Source organism: Ambystoma mexicanum, chromosome 1q (genome assembly GCF_040938575.1).
Source record: "Ambystoma mexicanum isolate Mex_15411 chromosome 1q, UKY_AmexF1_1, whole genome shotgun sequence".
Lineage (NCBI taxonomy): Eukaryota > Metazoa > Chordata > Amphibia > Caudata > Ambystomatidae > Ambystoma > Ambystoma mexicanum.
Window position 1 is genome coordinate 132,065,010 of NC_090922.1, and position 25,263 is coordinate 132,090,272.

Here is a 25,263-nt window from a genome sequence, read left to right on the forward strand (position 1 = left end):
TTCTGGTTTGTGTTCATCATTAGTTTTCACACAGTGCAGAATTAATGGTTAAATGGATGAATTAGAATAAAGGACGGTTATTGAGACACATTTCTGTTATGTTTTTTACACAGATACATCCTACCATTCTGCAAATGTAATCGTTTACAGATTCCAATTGATGGATTCTTCAGCAGGCAGTGGCAGATACACCTAAATGGCTGGCTAATCATCACACTGTTGTGGGACGATCGCCCCGGGACGATATGCCCTTTCGCGGTACCATCGACCAGAAGCAACCTGACATTGTTTACGGTGGTCTAGCAAGAACCTGATAACGAAGCCTTGCGATTCATGATGCGTCTAATGCGCTTCTTATACCGAAATGAACACTGTGTGCCTCATGATAAACAATTGACATTCGAAAAAAAAGAAATAAAAAATGTGGTTGAATATGGAAATTGGCTGATGTTCTCGGAGCGTTTATTGTGAAATAAAAGCACATTATAGATTGCAAAGTATTAGTGTTAACTTTAAAAATAGTGCTTTCTATTCCGATTTGGGACGTGCTGTGCTGTGAGACGATGTGTGTGTTGCTATTCCTGGTTCTCCGTCAACAAACGTTAAGACGTAGGTGATGACTGGGTGCGTTTGGCTACGCTGCCCACTAACGTCATGAAAATAGGTGGAGAATATCGCTAGGAATAGTGATGTCAGCTTCAGGGGCGGGGGATAGGAATTAGTGCCACTGGGGCAGTTCAACTTAGGGCAGTGCGGCAACGGATAAGATTAGCACAAGATGGCGCGCCCCGCTGCCTAATTTTGCATGTGTAAAAGTGCAGAAAACTATGGTAAGGTGCATAGGAAATGTTTTTACGATTGTTCCGTTTGCTTAAAACTGCATGCCCAAACGCTCGGGACAATAACATTTTTGAGCACACTATTCCTTTAACATCACGTTGTGTTTGTCCAAGCAAGTCAATATTCGTTATTAAACTCTGGTTTAATATGTGACATACATGGAGTAAAGAGAGAGAATAATCACAACATTTTTACATATTAGGCTTGTGGTCGACGGACTAAGCCCTTCCGACATAATTTATAAGAAGGTTATTAAAGTCTTCATTTGAAGGTAGGTGAGTTTTCTACAGTGTTACCCGATACTGTTTAGCCATATTCGAGTGACCTATTAAGAAGTGATTACTGTGTAAAACGCAGAAGACTGCTACATAATGATGTGAATAGTGCATGGTTGTTATTGAATCATGCCCCTTTATGATTTTTAATCATGTGTGGAGTATGGCCTTATTACCGTAATAAATGGAAACATATGGGGAAATAACCCTTATAATGTATTAATACTAATGACGTGTATTAATAGCACTAAACTGGATTTCACAGTTTTTTCAAAAAATATGTGTGTGCTGAAAATATATGTATTTTCAAAATATATGTTTCTCAGTAGTTGTTGCATTACATTTGAAGAATGTTGATCAAGAATCACTGTATCATTGCATTGACAATGGGTCCCCTGAAGAATCCCTGTAATCAGTGAAAAATTACATAAGGGGTGAAACATGTTGGGCAGTTGTTAGAATATACTATGTTAGAATCTGCCAAATTGGTGTTTGATAGCCCACTGTACATTTATGCTTAGGCATATCTTGAGACTATGTTAGAATAACATGCCTTTTTTTGGTGGTGTTATGCAGGATTTTGTCACTGGCGATGATGATTTTTAGATATATGTAGATCATTTTTAGATTTTTACTATTTAATTAAAGATTTATACTTTTGTACTTGGTTATATTGATTGTAATTGTTGTTGCACACATCTACAGAACTATATGAAAGGGTAAGTTTTAGTATTTTAGGATGGACAAGAGACAGCTAAGAGAGAGTTATTCACATTGAAGCTTCACCAGAATAGTCTCATTAGAATGTGTACATAAGCTATTTACCCCAGACAAATACGTTTGCCCCTCCTCACCAGTCACTGAAGTTAACCCCTCTCCCAACATTTGACAGGAATCCCGCCCCCGAAATTTCAGCAACCTCTGTTAAAACTGGTACCTCGTAAGTACTGAGACGAGGAAGAGCAGGCCGTGGAGCTAATGAGTACCGATAAGTAATCGAAACATTCTAACATCGTTTTGTCAGGGCGCTCATTGCAAGGTTTTCCATTTCTTTACTGCACGTCTTCTATGTTTCCTGCTTTCGACACACTAGCACTACACTCGGTAAATTTGCTATGTGTGCTATTAGCGGCCATGTTACCTTTAAGCCAACCCACAAAAATACTTACATCAACATACTTATGAATGGGCGGGGCCAGTGTTAACAATTCTATTTCCCATAGGACAAAGCCTTTTTGTTTACCCATATCTAATATGGCCACATTTAACCACGCCCATAAGCGAATGTAAGCACCTGTCATACGAAACCCTGGCATTACGCCTGCGCAGAGCCGTTTTCTAGCTGTTTACAGAGCCCAGACTGTCAGTCTGCTGCAGCTGGGCTGGGAGCGAGGACTGCAGAGGCTTCTCCGCCAGGGGGGTGTGTGCGCTTTCCGACTGGAATCATAAGCAGGTAAGGTCTAGGACTATACAGGAAGATTAACATAGGCAACGTGTGCTTACTGTATAACTTAAGCCGCGGGGCGGGCTATGCTTCGAGCACTCTCAGATCCCCTTAACCCCACGAATTGCTGCGATATCCTGCAAACGACATGTTTAACCTAAAACTTTAGAGCACACCAGCTGTATGATAGCTGTAAATCTGTGATAACTGCTAAAGTGAGGGGGCTTGACGCTGGCATTGCAGCTGGAACGCAACCCAACTTCTCCAGCCGACACTTTTTGTATATTTACTCTTTTGCGTGTCTAGTTTAGCCCAGGATTAGCATCTCACCTACATCACATCAATCCAGGAAGCATTCTCCATATGTTGATTTCAGAGGTTTGGGAGGACTTTTTCCCCACAGATATGGATTGCCAGTTTTAGGGGGAGGAAGATTCAAGGCCATATAGGAGTAGTATTAAAACAGATCCCTTCGAGTTCAGGTAGAGTTATGCTACCAGGGGTGTGACCAGACCCAAAAGCAATGATGGTGTCACTGGAGCAAGGAGGAAATGGGGTTTCGGGGAAAAGGCAAATACTCTTCCAGGCTAATTAAAATAGAAAAAGAATTCCACGGCAGGAGATTTAATTTTTTTTTCTTTTGGAATCTATGATAGTTAAGAAAATACATTATCGAATGAATAGAAAGGTCTTAATGATTTTATTTTGCAGTGTGTACAAATGTTTTTTATGCATCTCCGAACCGCACCAATCCGTATGGGCGCAATATAAATTCCGTATGTTATCAAACAAAAAGTGAATGCAAAATAGCCTTTCTAGTTGGTTATACAGCGCCAGGTACTGTTGGTCTGCAAGTTCTAGGCACAGCAAAATTTGGCGGATGGGGGTGGAACAGGTGGATTGAGTGTTTGGCTGACAATTTGATCAAGTGTCGAAGGCGAAATTAGAACAGTGGCGTCGATGTACGCACTACAGTCTGGTTCCTCTTTTGAAGTGGTAAAAGATTTATAGGAATACGTGGGGCAAAATACATGTTTAGTACTTTAATTTAGTAGTTTTTTTTAATGCATTCTTGGAACTAGTTATTATTACATCTATGAGGCAGGTTGTGCTTAACAGAGCGGACATTTCGACAGCGCTGCGCCTTTTCTCCTTGCAGCACCTGCCTTAAAATTACAGAGATGAAATGCATTAAAAAAAAAAAAAACGGGTTTTAGTCGTTGACATGGGCGGACAGTTTTCAGACTGGTAGCTGTACCTCTTTGCGAATTGCAATGATATTGTGAGCTAACAAGATTGTAAAGGTGTTGGCGATTTCTGTTTCTATAGTGGGCCATTTGGGGAAAGTAACATAATCGGCACCACCAGCAATAAGATGTGGGTCAGAGCACAGAGGAGCCCATGCTGGTTCCCTATAAAAAGGGGCTTGAAGTTCGTTTTTTGTCTCTGTTTACAAGGATGTTTGTGATCACAAGTGTTGATGATTCTTTGGCTCCTTTCCAGGGAAATAACCATATTCAATTTATTTAAACACAAAAAAGGTGTGCTCGTTTTGTCGTTTCTTATAGTAAGCATCTTTATGTGGCTAGCTCACGGGTTAAGGCTACTTTCTAACATGGGGCACGCTCCTGGCAGTGCAGACACAGCCTGCCCTTCATCCTGATGTCGGACTCGCCTTCGTAACACTCCCTCTGGAGATGAAGTGTCGGACGGCGAGTGGGCTTGGATCAACTGGGAAGGACAGAAGCTGGCATCTTTGCTCAAGCGTGCTGTGTAGAGGCAAAAAGGGCAGGGATGGGGGACTCCACAGTGGAATGTCAATGGAGCTGGATGAGAAGAGTACTCTGCTCCCTCCCCACTGCCCAGATACTCTGGCTCCCTCTCTCCCCAAACCTCACAATAGAGGATTTCCGGTGAGTGGCCAACACTGGCAGAAGAACTCTGCCGATGAGCAGGCAGGACTCGATGGACAGCGTGAGAACTTGGACATACATTCCAACAGTAACGAGTTCAGAAGATGAGCATGGTCAGAGAAGGTCTTTCTCTGGGTTCATGACTGACTAGAGAACATTGATGAATTATGTTGCAGGACAGAGCGTTGGCATGTAGCCAGCCTTTGTGGATTGTGATTTACGCAGGTAGGCTGCTTCTTCTGATGAGAGCTTTGCATGAGCAAAGGAACTTCAGACAAGATAAACTCTTGTGGTACCTCTAATGAGCACTGAGGCCTCTGGAGTCAATGGTCTGCATGAGAACTTGAATGTATTCCTTACACTTGATTACGTTTTGTTCACAACTAAAATAAGCAGCTACTTGCTTGGAGAGCAGGGTGTATTTTGATTATTGAAAGTAACTGCAATGTTTTGATACCTAGTCTAAATGACCCAGTTAATGTTCCAAGCATCCGTGTGTCAGAAATCTATACAGAGGAATGCTACAAATCTTGGGAACTATACTGACATTAATTTTTATTATGACCACATTGTCACAAGCTATGCATTTGAGCATCTTTGGCTATTTGTGCAATAACTCCTGCCAACCATGTAAAATACATGCAAAGTGTTAGCATTAAATCAGTGTGCTCCAAATTATAGCCTGGCCTCCTGGGCAGAGGATTTTTGGTCTGTGCTTCAATCCCCCTTTTACATTTAAAAAATGTTATTGTATATATGATAGGTTATTTATAACGCGCTTAATACCCAGAGGTTTCTAAGCGTGGACCCGGGGATCAAACCTGTGTTGCTCTGTGTCGTCTTGCTTCCAAGGCGAGCACGTTGCCGCTGAGCTATGCTCCTGAGAACAATTACCTTTACAATATTTAATTTGCATTTCTTCACATACAGTTGAGAAGAGGAAAAAACAGAACAAATATCAAATTCATCACTTAAATGCACCTCATCGCATAATATTCATCAACTTAATTATACACTTCATCACCTTTTATATAATAAATCATTAACAACTTTCAAGCTTCAGCAATTTTAGAAAATGTAAAATCGCAAACACCACAGAGTTGGAAAATAAATAAGACCAAAACGCATCAATATCAATACAATCTAATCTATAAAATTTCCTAAAAAGCAATAATCTTTTAAAACGGAAAAAAAGAAATACAATTAAAAGATGCTTCAGGGTTTCAATACTATTTTCATCCTTCATTTCAGTTGCAATTATTTTCCTTCTGGCTGACACTTCCGGGTAGGCAGAATATTAAGTCGAAATATCAAAAAATCATATTGCCCCTTAAAATGTGGAAAAAGTTGCATATAAGCAGGTAAAATTTCAGCCTTGTTGTGTTCATACTGGAGATGTTTTAAAGCACTATAGCTATGCACACTTTCAATGGTTCTTCTCCAATCAGTGTAGAATATCTTCTTAATAATTATTAACTTGGCATTTATATCGGTCAAAACAAAGCTCAGTCCTCCCAATAGCTTGGAGCATATTTCCACATATAATAACATTGTTGGATTTTTCCTTTTCTCCAAGATTTAATTGTCTTCATAGAGTTTTTAACTGGATTTAAAAAAATGTATATACCAACTGGTCTCTAGGTAACTTTTAGTGCTATCTTTGCCCTTAAATCATGTCAGACGTCAGGGGTGTGTGCTGGTAATCTCTAGGGTGTGCGGTTGTGAGGAGCGTTATCTTTGTATTTACAGTAGTATAGGTTGTTGGGGCTCAATTTGGATTTCAAGTCACAAGCTGGAAAACATGGGCCAAGTCCCACCTCCTTGTAGTGAAAAGAAATAGAAATACAATATTACTTAGCCTGGAATTGGCAGTGTCTGCTTGACTTCCGGTCCTGACCTAGCACAGAAACCTGATTCTGGATGCCTGCAATTTTCCTTCCTACCTCTAGAGTTATGCTGGCGAAAAGTAATTCAGACCGTGATTTGTAAATCCTATCACGTGGCACTGGGCAGTCACGAAGGCATGCATTGATAGACATACCAAGCGTGAGCCTTAGCTGATAGGGGGATGGCTGAATTATGAATGTGAACTCCCCCAACCTCCAGTACAGCTACACTCCCTCTCCCTTTAAGTCATCTACTTGTGTTTCCATTGTCCGCTGGATTTGTACAAACACAGAAAGATTTTGCTTATTTGTGGAATCCTGCAGTATCTTCACATTATGCACAATAACACGCTGCATGGCTATGTCGATTTACTACAGGCACCTTGCCTTGTCATGCAGTTTCTGTTATGCTTGAAGTCTTGAAAGTAGTTTTGTAGAGGATATTTTTTGCATTCTTACTTTCAGCATTTTTATTGTTTTTATTATAAAGGTTTGCATTACTTTTCATTCTGGCATATGTAGTTGCATTTTGCCAAAGCTACAATAATATTTTTCTTTTTCTTACTTTACCTATATTTGGCAGGTTGGTCTATCTGTGTTCTTTTCAAGTTGCTTATAAAACATAGTATTATTTTAGTTCTTTGAAACTGTATAACAACATACATTGTTTTCAGTTAGAGCTGAAAGGTATGTGGTGCAGATTAGGCTCAAATCTCGGCTTCACATCTTAACTAAAATGCGTAAATGTTGACGAATCCATTTTACCTCACTGTGCCATTGTTAGGCAGAAACCTGTGCAGTTCCCTTAGGGAACACTGCAAAAGATTTAGGACTACAGGTGTTAGCAGTAAACCCACTTGATAGCAGTCTGTACCACCCAGATTTACCTGGTAGCTGTGGCTGAGCAGTCAGACTTCTCTCAAGAAGAGTTAGGCAGTATGCAAAGTATACACAATAGGCACTCAGATACACCAATACAAGCAAACACTGACCAGAACTTTGGTATCAAAGTATATAATTATTTAAAAACACACTGTTTGAAACACTCCAGCACTCTTGTTGTAAAATATTCTAAACACAGTTACTATTGTAATATATACACCGCTTTTTCCTTATCAGATAAGTCTCAGTAAAACGCCACTTATTTTCATACAGAGGTGAGCGCTTAACTAGATGGCACTCCAATAAGTTTGTGAAAAAGGGAGGGAAAAAGACAGAATATGGAAAGGTACACCACTCTAAGGTTCAGGAACACTGTTAGCAAGGCAGAAGAGCAAAAGTCACTGGTGAGCCAAAGTCCAAAGGCTGGGCCCACTCTTAGCGAGAGCAGAGCACAAATGCGCCCAAGATCACACAGTTACACTAGGCTTAGAAAGTCTTGCAAGAGAGTTCAAAAAGAGTTTAGAGAGGCTCAGAAAAGTTTAGCCAGGGTGTCCCAGGCTAACCCAGGTTCGAAAGCCGGGGGCTAAATCTACCCCGTACAGTCGATAGCATGGGAAGCCAGGCGGGACACGGTACCTTAAGTGGGAAGGATCCTCCAGCGGTGGCAGTTGTTCCTGGCAGTGGGTGCAAGTCGCGTTGTCGTCCAGGGGAAAAGAAGATCTCGACTCGGAGGAAAGATGAAGGTCGTTGCACTGCCAGGGAAGAAACCAGCTGCAGAGTTTTCCGGTTAAAGGTGGTACCTTTTGTTCGCGGTCGTGGTAAAACGTGGTATCCCGGTTGCCGGGGTGCTGGCACAGGCAAGGCGGCCACGAGGTACGTCTGTAAGGCGAAAAGACGGTGAAACTGGTTATCCCCACCAGTCAAAGGAAGAAGACTCTCCGGCGGGAGATCGCCTCTGTCGTTGGGAAAAGTGGTGAGACGGTCCAGCAGGGCTCCACCGGTGGTGGCGCCGTGGCAGGTCGACTCATCTTCTCCCTCGTCGGATTCTTAGGTCCTGTGACGACTTCTGAAGTTTCAGTCCCCAAAGCCCTGCTTTTATGCAGCAAACCCCCATTCACTCAGCCTAGCTGTCACTCAAACAACCACTTGGGCCAATCAGGACGGAGTGCGACTTGAGTTGCCTAGGCAACTCAGTCCAGGGTGCCTAAATCCCCCTCCACCCCTCCTAAGTGCCCCAGACAGAGTGGCACCACTTTGGAGGGCTTCTGTGGAGAAGCCCGCCAAAAAGTGGAACAAAGGGCTCCACTTGGGTTGGAGTCACAGAAGAGAACACAAACGCCATTTTAGAACAGAGTTTTGGCAAAAAATACCAACCGGAGAATTGATATTAATTAAATAAACCGGCGGTATGTTCGAGGCTACCGTAAATAATTAAATAAAGATAGTAGCCTAAAACAATGGGAAATCCCATAGGAAAATATTTCCGGTTGAATATAAAAAGTAGTATCCACTGCCACCAGCCAAAACCCGATCAGGGGGGACGGAGACGTGCCCCCTCGACTAACAGACCCTGGGGCAATTGAATTGCCCCAGCCAGTACGTCCACAATATGATGGTTTGTACTGGTTCTGTTCAGAATTTAAGACTAGTAAAGTCAATGGTGACTTTACATGCCCTGGGAGACGGTAGTCAGTCCCAGGGTATGGAGACTATACTGGGGGGTCACTATGACACCCCTGTGTTACTGCACTGAGGGTGCTGTGTAACACACACCACAAAAACACATGAAGCCCTATGGAGTAAAAGACCCCATAGCCCATTAAACACATCTAGATTCAAAGAAACACACTCAAATCATGTCCAAGAGTGAGGGTAAAAGAGTCTCACTCTTGGCAGGAGAAAAAAATAAACCCCAAAAATCCTGCAAAGCTGCTGGGGGACTCACTAGGTTAGGAAATTCAGCCTAAACAGAGAATTCTCCCTATCTACCAAAAAATGGAATGCTGTGTATGGGGTTTGACGGGACAACAGGTGGGTTTTGGGAGGTGGGTTTGTATTTTGCTAGTTATAGATATTTTGTCAGCATGGCTCGTGTTTGGATCTTAGAGCCAAGCCATGTCCCCTGGCTCTCTCACTTGGAGATACTTGTGAGACTGTGTAATGATGCACTGTGAATTAATGTGGTGTTTTTATTTTTGCTCATTTACTTTTAGTAAGATGGTGGTGTGGGTTGATGCATCTGCTGCAGATAATCGATAATAAAAAAAACTTTGTAATCTGAAGCTATAACCCTGAGAGGCTTACTCAGGCCTTTCTTCCTTTTATTATAATGTATGCTGTTGTGTTTGGCAATAACACTTAATGCTTTGACTCCACAAACCGGTAGCAGCAATTCTACCGGTGTTCACTCGATCTTGTCAATAAACCTAGTTTGAGGAAGGGACCTGGGAGAGACTATTTCACTGAAATCCCAAGGGTACTCATTTGGGGAGAGGAGGAAATGGACAGATATGAAAACGGCTTTGTAAGCACAGCGTGTATAGTGGCCAAACGAGCGATCGCAGAAAAATGTAGTCCGGACACTTCAACAATTGGAGGTGGAGAATGGGGATGGATGTCATTAAAGAATAGGACCAATTGGTGTACCAACACAGGGGATGTCTGCAGAAATATGAACACATCTGGGGGAAATGGTGATGAGAGCGAAGGGGTCAAAGTTGGAAATTGGCCGCAGGGAAGGGGAGGAGGGGGCGAAAGCCTCGGGCCGGGGATACTGGCGCTGGTGTTTTAATGTGGAAGAATTTGCTGTAATCTGATATACCCGTTGTTTAAGGAAAGAAAATACATTTTGTGCATGCATTGTATGGAAAATCAAATTATTCTTTCACTTCTAGTTTTGAACAGCGACGTTGGTTTGAAATCTACATCGTGATGCCACCCTTTTTTAGAATAGACCTTGCATCCTAGGAGACGCTTGCTGCAGAAGATCGGTTTGGCCTCCACGACCGCTCTTTGGCTCGATACAAATGCATTAGAAGAAATGCAAAGGTCTATTGCACAGGTTTATTGGACGCAAAGCAACTTGGTCTTTGTGAGAATCAGACTCCATATCTTTGTGTGGAGCAGGTCTTTGCAACTGCCCCGTTTTTCTCAAAAATGAAAACAATCGTCTACTGGGAAGAGCTGATTATGTTTAAGTGCGGCCGTGGTAACGCAGCACTTTACCATTATTCTGGGCGATACGGTATCACATTAGAAAAGACTCCAAAGCCATCTGCTGCTGTCTTGGTCTAAGATGACGAGGGTGACGCGGCTTGTGATTTTCCACACTTTTGAATTTAGTTATTTCATGAAAAACATGTCTCATTAATCCACATGTAGGATGTGTCATGTTCTAACATGTGCAAAATGGGCTATTGTTTTTAAGCGGATCTGTACTCGTTTTTTGTTCAGTTCATGCATTTCTCCTTTTGAAAATGTATTACATTTAAAGAAGTTATTAGTGCGGTGTTAAAATAAAATAAATGAATGCCCTTGATAGCTGAATGCTCAACTGTCATAGTTCCATAATGATACGTTATTTGCTATTTGTGAAGCGCCTAATGCCACTGTTACGGCTTTGAATTGCGTGGTGGATGAAGACACGTCAGAAGACCGTAGTCTCTTGCGAACTTGAAAATAAAAGGAGCATTACATTGCATTCGATTAGTCATTAGAATTTGGTGACTTTTCAGTTGCTAGCAGAGTTTACTAGTGTAAAACATTATTTAAAAAAATGGCACCAATTGTGTGCAGGCGCAGAGAAGACTGCTCTGTCAGTGACTGTGACAGCTGGTCAGACATTTTCGTGGGATTCTGCTGTATTTTATGTGTTGCAGCACAAGACGGGGAATAACAAAACCCATTCCACTTTACTTCTATCCTATAAAAGACAGCCCAAATCATCCTACATCAACACAGTAGCCTTCAGAAATACCCCCAAAGCACTTCTGGTCTTGCTCCCATCAGCATAACTGACTACCAGCATAACTGACTACCTAAAACACCAACCCCAATTCCCTCACCTCGTTCTTTCACAGACATCCACATACCTCTCCTAAACAATCCACACCCTGATATATTCCGACTCTCAAAACCACAATTGGCAACTCAGAAAGCTGGAAACGCCCGGCACTCAACCACCACCATCACCTCCGCAACCAGAGCATTCTGTGCACCAACTCTGAAGGCACAAACCCAAATCTAATGATTACATCTAAACACCTACCGGCAAGATCTCCCTCTCCTCCCCACCCCCCCCCCCTCCGCCTCTGCTTTTCCTTAGGCGATACCCAGGACCTTTACTACCAGGAATTGCCCCCCTCTTTTTTTGGGCTTACTGTCAAACTGAACTTCTCACCAAACTACCAAGGGCCACCCTCCTGGGTTTGAGCCCGTTTCCTAGGCTCAGACTCCATTACTCTGGTTTCTGCTAAGGTGCGGATTATAGCCCCATCTGGCTGCTAGCAAAATCTTTCTTCTGTAGTTTGTGGCCCTGATTTCTGTGGAATTGTCCTTTTTGCTCTGATTCGGGTCAGGAATTAAGTCCAAGATCTCAATAAGTTATTGGTCCTCTCGTACTCCTTTCCTCCTTTCTCTCCTGCCCGGTCTTGCTGGACTGCTACTGCTGTCCCAACACCCCTCAAGGACTTTTTCTACTTGCCTCCTTTTATACTCTTCCTATGTGGCTAAATGCCTCTCTGCATGTTCAAATCCCTGGTCCTCCATCCTGTGGTCAGACTGAAGTCACATTACACGGCATTAGTATAAAGTCCTTTCTCTGTTCTGTGGCACCACGTCTGTGCTCCCTCCTGTTAACGTTTATATGTGCGCAACGACTGGAGGTCTGCGAGTATCTGCAACTCACCAGCACTGTGTAAGCTTGTCTCTATTACACTCATTCTTGCACAGTGGTTCGTGAGCTGGCCGCATGTCATTCTGCCAGGAGTATTTAGTGCCCCGTCCAACAGCGCAATGGCCAGGGCCTACTAAGGCGAAGGCATTTATCTGCTTGATCATGTTTCCCAAGCGGGGCACAACTAGAGGGTTCTATATTTCCACATATCCAATACACATACGGATTGTTCCAAAGGAAAATAGTGCATGACCCTTTATGCCTTGCAATCAAGCCATATTGGTGCTGCCATCTAGGTGGAGGCGAAGGGCAAACCATTTGGGTGATGTAGGGAAATCGCTTTGCGAGTGCCTTTCTCCTAGTCCCCTCCATTGTTCCCACCTATGGGGACATAGTCATGTACACTGTGATAAATCATAAAAAACATAGAAAACAAGAATCTGATTTTTGTACAATGAGAGGCTTCCTCCCTAATCTAGGGGAGGGTGCTGCAGTGGCTTTAAAAGGAGGGGGAAAAACCAGCTAGTCCTGGGACAGACCTCTCAGCTAGCGCTCTGATGCAGAGCTTCTGTCAGCGCCACTGTCAAAACGAATGCTGAGATTGATTGGCTGCAGGGAAGCAACACTATCCCTTGCAGGCAAGACTCTTCTCAATGAGGGTCTAGCTGGTGGCTAATGGAATGCAAGATGTCGCTGCAGAACCCAAGGTAAAGAAAACTAACCCTTTGCTCTCCAGCAACAGCTCCCACGGGGAACCAGACACAATAACGCAAGGCGCACAGACTGCTCCTAACTGGAAGTTTGAGCAGGGGATGCGACTGATTGACACAGACAGCACTATGCTTATTATGAGCCCCATATTGTTCCTAAGACCTTCTACACATTTGATAGGCCATTACACATGTGGAATGTGTAGTATATGCCTTCAATCCAGGAATACCAATTCCTTGGTGATTTGACCTCAATAGCAAGTTGAGGGATATGACTGATTGTAACTCATCTGGAGTAGCCTAACTATGTATGTGCGTTTTCAAACATTATAAACATTTGCACATTATGAACGTTTTTCAGAAGTTGTGTATATGACCACGTTTGCAATGCTCCCATGGTAGAGTACTTTTTGTCAGGGCAAAACCACACAGAAAAATCTCATGTCAGTTGAAATGGAAAAAGTGAGATTTACGCCCCGCCTCAGCCAGAGTCGGAAACATGGACTTTAGGAGATGTAGTGAGCAATTCTGGATTTATATGGCCAACGTAGGAGGGGGACTTAATGTATTCGTAGAGGGCAATCACTAGCTTTTTCAGAATAACTAGATTAGATCTTTGGGTATAGACATGAAAAAGGTATAGAAATGAAATGGCTGACTAGTTATTTATCTAGACATATTGCATGATTCATCCAATAGCCCATTGATCATTAATTCTACCGAGGGTCACTGGAAACTGAACGTGAGGCATCTATTTGTGAGCATGATAGCAGACCATACTTTGGAGTTATTGGTGACCTGTCCACCCATATTTTAACGCAAATAGTTTTCTGGGTTGGCCCCCTCCGAGATCTGTCTTCTAGAGTATTTTTATAGGTACTCTCCATTGGCTCCCTTAAAGGCAGCAGTATGGTGTGCCACATTCAAGTTTCTAGTCCCGACTTATTATTTTATTTTTTCCTTGTATTTTATGGTTAAAAAAAAAAATGAACCTTTTTAACAAACATAGAAATCACAATAATGATAAAATCACCAGAGAATTACAAAGATTACAGGTTATAAAAGAAGAGATTCTGAGTCGTTATTTCATTGAAAGACAGGAGAAAATCTTCAGATCAATTGCCAATAAACGAGAGTAAGACAGTCAACATTCCAAATAAAACACATACACTCTCGACCAGGATCTGATCTCTACTCCAACAATGGTGGCACACAATACTCTTCCAATCTTAAGACTTTGAGGAAGTTGGTGACAGCAAATACTGTAGAGGTATTATGACCTGACAAACACATAAAGACCAAGCATGCCCCTCGTCCCCCAATTCGAGGGATGACAAGAATGTTTTTAAATAATTCCCCATCATACCTCAAATCGCAGGGCAGACACGAAGTAGATGCTTTAGGGTTTAACACTCTGTCATACTTACAAAAGCGAGATCCCTTTTGATTGGCTTCTTGCATGCCAAATCTAATCATTACTTGTTTTGTCGGAAATAGATTGCTGCGAAAGCGAAGAAAAGCAATCCTTACATGCTTTGCTGGATAAATTGCCAAAAATGGGGCTGACAATCCCAATTTCTTATGTTCCCCTTGTAAATGGGACAGAGAGGAGTATGCATTTATTTTCTCCACGTTGCAAGACCAATCGTATTCAAATAAGTTTCTTCACCCGACAAGGGTTATCCCTCAGCTCAACCACTGAGCTGCAAACCTCGCTTAAGCAGATACTAAAATAATCTAAAGCCTCCTTCAACCATTTACATGATCCTGATTCGTGGATAATCCTCAAATGGGAAACCCACAGGCGGCGACACGATTTTCCACTGTGCCCTTGCAGTCAGGGAGGTGATGCCAAGTTCATATTGAATCGCATGGATTGGGACGGAATTGGGCACACCCAAGACCCAGCACGTATAATATTGATATGGGATAAATATCCATGCCATACAAGATCTTAGGGACAATTTTTCCTTCATAATATTTTAAACATGGTTTCAGTGTGCATCCACCATAGCGCTGATCTACCCTTTGGAATTGGCTAACCAATGGCAGAATTTGCCCCTTCAACCACTCTTTTAGGCTTGTCTGGCCAGGTCTTGCATGAATTAAAAAGCCCAAATAGATTAACGACTCACCCCTATCCACCAATTCATGGCCAATATGCTACCTAAAGTGGGTATTATTCCGACCCCTTGAGAATTGCATTATTTTAGTCTTTGTGGGGTTCAACTGTAGGGGATGCTTATTCATTTAGATCGGAAAGGCATCTAAGAGCCTCTAGAATCCTATCGGAGTACAAGCAAAGATAAGGAAATCGTCTGCATAGGACAACCAGAAAGGCCTTAATTGATGGAGACTCGGGGAGCTAAATGCTGCATTTTTTAAGTGATCACTTATATCTGATAAAGGTTAAACGGGCAGGGCACCAAAATGCAACCCTGCCCGATACCACGAAATGTGGGAATCTTCCACGAAAGAGAACCTGAGTGGTTCAGCCGGACTCGAATATTATACTATGAATACAGGCCATTTATTAGCTTCAAAAGGCCACCAGGGTTGTCCCACAGAGTTAGCACCATAAATAATCGCAGTTCACAGCATCAAATACCACAGTTAAATCAATGAAGGCGAAGAAGACTGAGTTGTACTTTCCAACCCAAGCTAAATGCCGGACACTTTTAACTATCGGACCGGACCGTTCAATGAAGTTCCAAAAATGTGTGCAGAATCCAAATTGCCATTTCTGTCATTGGCCCACCTCTAGGGCCCAAGCCTCCAGATGGGACAGCAAGATAGAAGTGAAGAACCTTGCTGTCCTTATCCAGAAGGGCTACATGTCTATAGTTTAGAGGGGAGGTTCTCGCGCCCCTCTTATAAATGGGAACAATATATGCCAGAGTCCATGAGCTGGGAAAATTATCACAACTGACCACACTCTCAAACTAAATGTTGAGTCTTTCTGCTCATGCTTCCAAAACAAAGTGTTGTAGTTTATTTGCTCCTGGGGCCCCGGAAGGTCTAATCTTCCTTATAACCTCTAATATACTGTTATAGTAATCCTATTGGTTGGACTGCAGGTCCCTGGCAAAACCCCAGAATCACTAAGGGGCCTTGCATACAAGGTTAAAAAATGCTGGACCCACTCAATTTCTGCTACCGCATGAATTTGCTCCCCTGATTGCAGTGGATCAGCATTATTCAAAAGTCGCCAGAATACATGAGCATTCGTATTTCTTAAATATTGCCTCGGCATCCGCCTGGCTCGTCTAACCGCAATTATTTCGGGTCCAATTCTTATGACTGGCGTGTAAGCTGTATTTGCTTTCTCTTAGTTTGGGGTGCACGGTCGGACCACTGATGTAGGGACCTAACCTCCTTTTCAAGTAGCGTTTCTTAACTGCAACTTCATCATTATAGACATGTAAATTCTTATGAGGTTTTTTAGGCTCGACTCGTGAGCCCTGGAATTGGTTACATGCCATTAAATCCCCAATGTTGTTTTCAAAATTATTGGCTGAGAACACATTTTTCCAAGAACATGAAGACCAATTAAGAACTTCCACCAGACAACGATTCACATTAGCCCTCAGAGCGGCATTGCAAGTTACTCGATTCCCGGCTCGATTAGAATACAAGTCCGTCGGGCTGGAAACATCCAAACCATCAACGAGGTTCCTCAATGCAAAATGTGCTGTCAGCTGGGCATGGTCACTATAAGTTGATAGGGCGACTTTCATGGAGCTGCAATTCTCAAACCAGCTGCGTGCCTCAAAGATAAAATCAATAGTTGAGTACATCTTACCATTAGACCAGGTTGCACTATGCAGGATGTCTCCAGATACTGATCCATTGAGCGCCTACAAGCCTACCCCTCTTATGGCACTCGGCCAATGAAGGCCTTTGGTGTTCTTTTGACAGGGATGCGTCCTACTCAATTATGTTAAGTTGAAAATTACTATTGACACATTTTAATTTAAGATCCCCCACTAACATTATCTGACCACCAGCGTGTTGTTCACACCATGCATTGATAAACTCTGTCAGACGATCAAGAGTGGAGTTCAGACTAGAGATTTTATCGTGCCAATAGACATTAAGGATCAGAAGATGTAGAGTCACTGCACCCAATATTTGCACGCAAGTTGATTGAGTACAAGTAAAACAGTCGACACTTCTCACAACTGAAATATTACTCGCTGATCTAACAAACGTTTAGAGGCCCCCATACAGGCGACCCATCAACCCACATCTTGCGGCTTGAAAGATGACCATGTACCTGTCAACAATGGTGGATTCAGTAACCAGATCTCCAGGAGGCAGAACACATTATGAGACCTCAAGCCTCGACGCACATTTAAGTTGGTGAATACATGGGAATAACCTTGTGTGTTGCATGAGAGGATAGAAAAGGAACTCACTTCCACCAGTGTTTGACCCGTACTTGTTGATTTTATTTCTTCTTTTTTTTTTTTTATTTTTTAAACATTGGTCGTGGTTGCTGAAAGCAACACAATCACTGGACTCTTCGTAAATCCTCAATTTGCGTTTTACGGCAAGGATTTCAGCATTAAGTTGTCGATCACACTCCTGCCCCTTTGGAGCCATACCCACATTTTGACAATCCACATATTCGGTTAAATCGTAGCCAACACCTGTAACAAGTCACATTCATGGATGTCCAACTCAAAAAACAAGCTTCTATCTAGCCTGTGCCTATTCAGGGGGTCCACCATCTTTACATTGTTGGAAGATATGTCCGCTAGGCTTGGGACTTCTGATAATAGGTGTAAAACATTGTGCAATTCAAATTCAGAGATCTATTATCTGCACTCACAAATACAAGAGCAAACTTGGAATCTTATTCCATTTTCTTAGACACTGAGTCTTTTCTCATACCACGAGAACCCACACCAGTGATTCACTCCCCTTTTAGGTACTTGGACTGTGCGCTGGGCATGTCTGACCTTACATGTGGGCCAATGCTCACTAGTGAGCATACGTTGAAGGCACGATCCCACCCTGATCACATTGTAGAGGTCTTTGAGAGTTCAGTAATAGTCCATGGCTTCCTCGTTGCATTAAGAGATGCACTCAAACTCGGAGGCCTTCCTTCCACCCACGGTGTACCGCGCCAAATTACTGGGCTGCGTTTCCTTGTTTGTAGTCCCCATGGTAGTTAGTTCGTTCTCAGCATGAGAGATTGTCAGAGGTTCTTTAACTTTAGAACCAGCCCTACTAGCTGCTGATTTAGTTAGTCCTGTTTTATAGCTTCTTTTCCTGATGTTAAACCTTGGGGCTTGGATGCCTGTTATTGACTGTGACAAGCTCTGCAGCTCGAGTCTCAGTGTCCACGTCCAGTTCCCCGGCATACTGCTCACCCTTAAACTGAGCTGAGACATCTTCACAGATGATCACACTTTAAAAATTAGGGTTTGAAGGGGGAGGCGCTGTTGCGCACGACTAAGATGGCCGCCTGAAGTGAGAGCTCTGGCCCGACAGACATCCGAATTATAATTGAATCCTGTTTCGGAGCCACCAGCGGATAGCGGAGTCGAGCAAAGGGTGCACTATGGCCCAGTCCACACCCGACTGAAATCCTGGGAGCAGCGGTCTAAAATTCACGGAGATATTGGCTTTGGCGGAGGGAGCGGGAGAGGGCCCGGGAGTGTGCCGCGGAGGACGTCTGGCTGATCTGCGCCCCACGCCGCTGACGCTCTGGCCAGAGAGGCATAGAGAGGAGGAGCCGCTGTGCTGAGGTCGCGGAGCTGGACCCATGGGCGCTGCGGATCGGCTGAGGTGGCCCCCCCCTGGCGGCGAGGTGTAACCGGAGGAGCCCGGTGGGACCCTGCCTGCGCAGTTAGAGGCGATCCTGTTGGATGAGTGCTGGCGCTCCCTGCTGCTACGCGGCGGTGGATGAGAAGCGGCATCCTCCCCCCCCCCCCACCCCCCTGACCCGGACCGTGATCGGAGGAGCGGCGCTGTCAGGGGAAGGGAAGACTCCATTTCCTGGCCTGTAGCCAGGGCACACCGCGCATGCTATATCTCCTGCAAGTTGGCGGTGGAGACGGCGCAGGGGTCGGTGCCGCTGAGACAGTGAGTTATACGGCATTCAGCAGTTTGGGGGCAATGTTACAAGTACCTGAGGCCTTCCCCCGTGCCCACTGTGCGCTATAGGGCTAGACTGGATCCGGGAGTGCTACGCCGAGGCCCTGATTCAGGCACCCGTGGTGTCATTGATACTTGGTGGCGCTGTGCTGGAGCACGACCGAGACAGCGATACACGGGGGGTCCCTTGCGATAAGCGGAGGCCGGCTTCAATTGGTGCATAAATAACGAGGGAGGCCTCTTCTGTGGGTGGAGGCGTTCACCGATCCTAGTCGCTGTTTTGATCACCCTTGTGCGCTATTCAGGTCCCAAGATTGCACGGTCATGTGAGTGACCGCATACAAGTGCCCAAGTTAGACATTGCACCGACTTGAACATTAATTGGAAAACCTCCATAATCGGCTCCTTTCTACGTGGGAGGACACAGTCCATTGCAAGTGGGCGAATTAACAAGTATACCAGCTCAACTGTGGCCACGGGCGCCCACGACCTCTGCTGGCTCTAGGGCCCTGGACACTGATGGCCCCATAAAACACCATTTTCGTGGTACCCCAGCCTGAACAAGCCCACTCGACAGTTAGTATCCTGACACGGCACGGGCGGCCTACCCCTACGGAAATCCAGTATAGTCCCACAGGATCTATAACCCCCGTCAGGCCGTGGTGGTGGGCCGGCTGGTGTGGCAGACATGAGGAAACAAGAAAAAGCAGCAGAGGGGGCGACCGGGAAAAAGAAGAGCCCGATGGACTCATTCACCAGCAGCTAGGCAGTTGGCCATGAACCAGATCCGCCGACAACATCAACAGCTGAACCTGGTGTGGACAGCGGCGACAGGGTTGATCGCCTTACCACGATAGTACAGCATGGCTTCCTATCCCTTAATGTGAAGCTAGATGACCTTGTCAACACTATTGGAGCACTGAAAACTAGAGTCGACAAGGAGAGCCTCAGACTCACTGAAGCCGAAGACAGAATTGGCACAAATGAAGACACCATTGCGCAACACGATCGTGACATAGCGCAGCTTAAGGCAGGCATGAACGCGTTGCAAAGTAAATGCGAGGACCTAGAATCCAGATCCCGAAGAAACAACATTCGGATTGTGGGGGTCTCGGGAAAGGCGCAATGGAACAACAAGTGGAAAACCTTCTTAAGACTCTTTTCGGGACAGAATCCTTTTCGAGCCAATTCCTGGTTGAGCGAGCGCATCGCACACAAGCCCTGTGCCGAAACCCGGGGCTCCGCCGCACACTATCATTGTTAGACTGTTGAACTACAGAGACAGAGATACAATACTTAGGAGTGCAAGAGAAATTGGGACGCTACAATATGAGGAGAACCGCATACATGTTTATCCGGACTTTGCTGCGGGGGTACAGGCTAGCAGGCAATGTTATGTTATTTTGCATTTATATAGCGCCTTATGTACCTTTTTGGTATGGTCTGAAGGCCCTGGTAGGTTGAACTCCCTTGGGAACCGAAGTTCAAGTCAGTAGAGAGAGTAGAGAGAGTCAAAGGTGCGTGTGAGCACCGGATATGTGTGCAGCCGGTCTGGCATTCGTGTAATAGGTGTGGTGGTTGGGATATCAAGAGTATGTGTTCGTTCTGGCAGGATTTATCCAGACCGATTGTGGCTGCGTAAGGCCTGAGGAAAACGCCTGGCTGGGGGGGGGGGGTGTAACCAGCATTGATTAGTTAGAGTGATGGGGAGTATGAGGCAGATGTTGGTATGAGAACAGCTATACCGAATGGTGTCATAGTATCTCTGTATTCTAGTTGAATGGTGGTGCAAAGAAGAGGGTAAGCGTTGTGTTGTGATATGATGGGTTAGATGCTCTTTCAAAACGTTCCACGCACTCCAAACCATTCCATGTAAGTTGCACAATTCTATGCACTCCAATCCGCCCCACGCACTCCAATCTGCCCCACGCACGCTTCAAACTTCAGGTTTTGCACAGAGAGGCTATTGGGTACACTTTTTAAATTCAACTTTGCACAGAGCGGATATTAGGCACTGTTCTAAATTCAACCAGGGTGGACTATTGGGCGCTCTTCTAAAATTAAACCAGGGCACGCTATTAGGCACACTTCTAAAATTAACTTTGTACAGAGAGGATATTAGGCACAATTCTAAATTCATCAGGGCACGCTGTTATGCACACTTCTAAATTCAACTTTGCACAGAGGGGCTATTAGGGACATTAGTCAGTTCACTCAGGGCACGCTATTAGGCACAATTCTAAATTCAAGCAGGGCACGCTATTAGGCACACTTCTAAATTAAACTTTGCACAGAGATGATATCAGGGACACTTTGTCATTTCAACTAGGGGCACACTTCTGAATGCAAATTTACACAGAGAGGCTATTAGGCACAATTCTAAAATCATCTTTGCACAGAGAGGATATTAGGCACAATTCTGAATGTACTTGCCATATTTATGATTGGCCAGACACCAGCCCACACAGCATTTTATTTTGCTATTATTCTAGCCTATGCAAACCTGAGTCATTAGCCTTTCGTTGCTTCTGACCTGCCATCACTTTAACACATGCGATCTTCCATACAGCAGCCCACAATCCCCTTTACTGGGCATTACTCTATCTACTCTGTGCACCCTTGATTAAATCCCGAGATTACAGATTTGCACACCTACAGGTCTATATGTATGACCTTAATTTTAGGTCCCACTCTGGATTTTAGCATACTAGCACACAGACCTTACTACTCAACACACAGAGCCCCACGCACACGCAATGTACTTGCCACCGTTCTATACGATTCTACTAAAGGTTCTCCTTTATATAATTATCTTACAAGATCTCATTATGATACAATTCCCCCCACCACCGTCACCTGCACTCAACCCCACCAAGCAGTCCAATATGACTACTAGACCTTGCACCTTTAATACAGAGGAACCTTAAACTACGCGCAAGGCTACCTAAACTGTATGACCCCCTACCTAGAAAAGTGCCCAATAATGGCACCACTGATACTTGCAAAACTAGTCGACACCACCTTCAACTCAATAGTAGACTCTTCCGAGAAACTACAATGGCCCCGAAATGCATGCATAAGGAACCGCCCCAATCAGTTAAGCCGATGATAAAAGGCGCTCTAATAAATGCACGATCTATGGTCTCCCACGCAACCGAGATTGCAGACCTACTACAAAATGAAAACATTGATTTCTTAGCCATTACAGAATCTTGGCTCCACCCCGCAGCTGGTCCAGCTATTATGCTAGCCATCCCAGATGACTATACCCTCCTAAGACTAGATCGTACTACCTCTCGAGGCGGAGGTCTTGCCATAATATATAAAACCAACCTCACATTGAAACTTGCTCCACCGCACAGTACAGACGCCTGTGAAGCCCTTACCGCCAAACTAATCTTAACCAACACACCGTCTGTAACTATCCACCGACCACCAGGCCCCCTAGGACTTTTCGAAGAGGAACTCACAAACATCTTATCCAACAACCTGAAAAGTTCGTCCCAGAGACTTGTACAAGGAGATTTTAACTTGGAACTCAATGACCCTCTAGGCCTTAATGCCACTCAAATCAACAAATCCTTAGAGGAATTAGGATTCACTCAAAAGATTACATGTCCTACCCATACGAGAGGTAGAACTCTTGACTGGATTGCCGAGCACAACTGCCTAATCACGGTCCTATCTATAACGCCCCAACTTTGGTCTGACCACAATCTGATCTTGTTCTCATTAGAGGCCTCACATCATCTGCATGCTGACAGTGTAGCCCCAGAAGTCCCCACCAGAAATAAAAGAAACATTACCTCGGAAAACCTCATCCCTCTGATCTTACCTACTCTTAACTCTATCCCAGATCACACAGACCCATTCATTATGGTTAATTCGTATAACAAAGTGATGTTATCATCCCTTGACACCATAGCACCCCTAAAGATGAGAAAGAGCGAACCCCGCAAACACTTGAATACCTGGTTCTCTCCACAATTAAAAGCAATTAGACTTGAGAAACGTCGTTACGAGAAAATGTGGATACTTGATCCATCAGAGACTAATAAGAATAACCTAAGCAAGCAATCGTCCCTCTGCAAAAAAGAAATGATCTCTGCCAAACAAACCTCATACAACCTCCGAATTACGCAAGCTAAGTCGAATACTAAAGAGCTTTTTGCAATTTTGAAAGAGGTAGAATCTCCCATCCAAACCCCAGACTCCTGCCTTAAGGATAAAAATTGGTGCACAAGCATCCAAAATGCCATGGCTAACAAAATCACTACTTTGCAAACTAAGATTAACCACAAAAAGGACACCCTTCTCACTACTTCTAAACTTAGCAACAGCAATGTGACAGTGACGCATTCCACCGCGACCTTCCTACATGAGTCCACCCCACACTTCAACTTCTGCAAAGTCTCTATCAAAGAGGTTGAGAAAGTTATCCTCACCCTCAAACCATCGAACTGCCATGGCGACTTATGCCCAACTTATGCACAACTTATAAAAGGTGCAGCTCGCGAACTCTCACCTTTTTATCACAAAATTAATAAAGGCATCCTTCACATCCGGCATGATACCCAGCAATCTGAAACAGTCCTGGGTCCTCCCACCCCTTAAACAAAACCTAGACCCGTCCATTCCCACAAATTACCGTCCCATTACTACGGTGCCATTCCAGCTTTAAATCCTCGACAAAATGGCATACCTACAAATTCAACATTATTTAGAACATAATCACCTCCTAGGAATCCGACAGTCAGGTTTCGGACCTCAACACTGAACCGAAACCGCTCTAGTCGACCTAAAGACACAGAGGAGTTGAGAGAAAAGGGCAAGACAGCACTACTGCTGCTCCTTGATCTCTCAGCAGCATTTGACTTAGTCGACCATGAGATCCGGTGCAATCACCTTGAATCGGCCGCGCACTTCTCCCAAGAGGCAATGGACTGGATTCAGTCTTTCCTCAGTAATAGAACTATGCAAGTCTTCTCCCCTCTTGCAGCCGCTGACCCCACGCCTATCACCTGCGGCATGCCACAGGGCTCATGCGTCTCTCCCACCTTGTACAACATTTTTACGAAGCCCCTTTTCGATGGTCTAGATATCACCTATACGAACTACGCAGATGATACCCAGATCCTCATCCTGTTGACGGGGGATTATGACAAGGATTTGGCCTTTGCAAATAGAGTGTACCTCATCATCCAGGCATGGACGGCCTCACACGGACTATGCCTGAATGATGACAAAACAGAACTCCTCATTCTCGGCACTACAGCTAATATTAACAAACTTGACCAAAACTACTCATCATTTGAAATTGATAACATTATCAATGTGGCCAAGGAGGTAAAAACTCTAGGTTTCTACCTAGATTCCACATTATCATTCAAAGAACAGGTAAATGCAATGGCCTCCACCACCTCCTATACCTGCAAACTTATCAGAGCAGCCAAACCATTCCTATCTTCCAACAACTGCATTAATCTGGCTAGAGCTCTGATCCTTTCCAAATTATATTATTGTAATGCCCTATACGTAGGTAGCAACAAATATATCACAAACAAGATTCAAATCTTGCAAAATAACGCTCTTAAGAGCAGCCCTAACTCTCCCAAAAAAAGCCCACATCTCAGACACTAGAAGATCGGTCAATTGGCTTTCTAAGATAGATAAGATCTTTCTCAAATCTGTCTCTTTGATTAACAAATGCCTCCACGACTCGGCCCCTCAATATCTTATAACGAGATTTACTAGACAATCATCCTACCGCCCCTCCAGAAAGGCCAATTCCAACCTATTATCAGTACCAAGATTCAAACGCACAATGACCGGAGGGAGCAGCTTCCCTGTCAAAGCAGCTTTACATTGTAACTCACTACCGCCCTCCCTTGGAGAAGACCTTCCTTACCTACAATTCAGGACGAGTCTTATTCAATGGATTAAGTATCATGATAATTAATACACTGGCACTCCTCTCGCCCTGTGAATTTGCTACAACTCAAACTTGTAAATTTTGTATGTTACTACTTGTACTTTTGTAATTACTATACCTTTATGCCAACTGTCTTGGATAACCTCTGGTCGATACCGGCTCCCATGTTGTCTATGCGTCCGCCACAGTAACCCTATGGGACGATATCAAATATGCTCCATGTAACCTAAGCTATACAATCCTCTTGTTACTCCTGCAACTTGCTACCCTTGGGTTACAAGCAAACCAGGGCACGCTATTAGGCACACTTTTAAATTAAACTATTCACAGAGAGACTATTAGGGACACTAGTCAGTTCAACTAGGGCACGCTATTAGGCACA

At 44.1% G+C, this 25,263-nt stretch overlaps 1 protein-coding gene across 1 annotated transcript in view; it reads left to right on the plus strand.

Moving 5' to 3' along the window:
* The first annotated feature begins 2,377 nt into the window (after positions 1–2,377).
* The window catches only part of KIAA0513 (KIAA0513 ortholog), a 1,246,509-nt gene continuing 1,223,623 nt past the window's right edge, over positions 2,378–25,263 (plus strand). Inside the window, exon 1 of the mRNA XM_069636198.1 lies at positions 2,378–2,568. The gene's annotated coding sequence lies outside the window, so the exon portion shown is untranslated. The remainder of the gene's footprint in view (positions 2,569–25,263) is intronic.